Source organism: Alligator sinensis, unplaced genomic scaffold (assembly GCF_000455745.1).
Source record: "Alligator sinensis unplaced genomic scaffold, ASM45574v1 scaffold109_1, whole genome shotgun sequence".
NCBI classification, from domain to species: domain Eukaryota; kingdom Metazoa; phylum Chordata; order Crocodylia; family Alligatoridae; genus Alligator; species Alligator sinensis.
In genome coordinates this window covers 840108-840846 of record NW_005841852.1, presented here as the reverse complement: position 1 = coordinate 840846, position 739 = coordinate 840108, and the positions used below count along the sequence as shown (strand labels likewise).

General features: G+C 43.7%; 1 protein-coding gene across 1 annotated transcript in view; it reads right to left on the bottom strand.

The window, feature by feature from the left end:
• Positions 1-739, bottom strand: part of CHCHD1 (coiled-coil-helix-coiled-coil-helix domain containing 1) — a 14570-nt gene that overhangs the window by 13396 nt on the left and 435 nt on the right. The window lies entirely within an intron of this gene.

Genomic DNA, 739 nt, shown 5'->3' with positions numbered 1-739 from the left:
TCTTTCTTCCATGTCTCACTTTAGAGAAACCTGCCCCAGCCAGGATCATTTTTTCTCAGTGGCCTTTTTGCGGTATTTGGCAATTCATTCAAATGTACTATTAGATAAATAACTGTACCTCAAATTATTCCTTTTTGCCTGCAGGAAGACAAGCAAGTCTTTAAACTGCCCACCCCCAGAATGAAAGCATTGACAAGAAAGAAAAATAGGAAATCATCTTTATTTAATAAGACTAAAGAACTGCCCAGGTCAGTGAGTACAAAAATAAGGCAAGTAATTCTAAAACTCTTATATATAGGAGACACTGCTTATAAAAAACAATCAGATTTGTAGGCAATGCATGTTTCTAGCATGCCTACTACCCATATACCCTCATTCTGTAACTGACTGCTGCTGTGGTGGGTCTTCTCATAGCAGGCCAGCACTGGCTGCTGTAAAAGGGCAGCATGACTGAGGAAAGTTATGCAAAGGATACAGTTGCCTATTAGGGCTGTGTGAAGCTTTGGTTGCTGATTCGATTCAGCCTGATTTAGTGGCCGAATCTCTGAATCAAATCAGGATACCCTTTAATTTCTCCAAATTGAATCAGAAAGATTTGGCGATTCAGACATAGACACAGCTTCAAGTGTTTTTTCTACATACCTCAAGGTACCCGGCAGCTCGTGAATGCCGATGGTGGGGCGGATGGAGCGTCCCACAGGAGTGTATGGGGGGGTGGGGAGGGGGGGGGGGGCCCCCC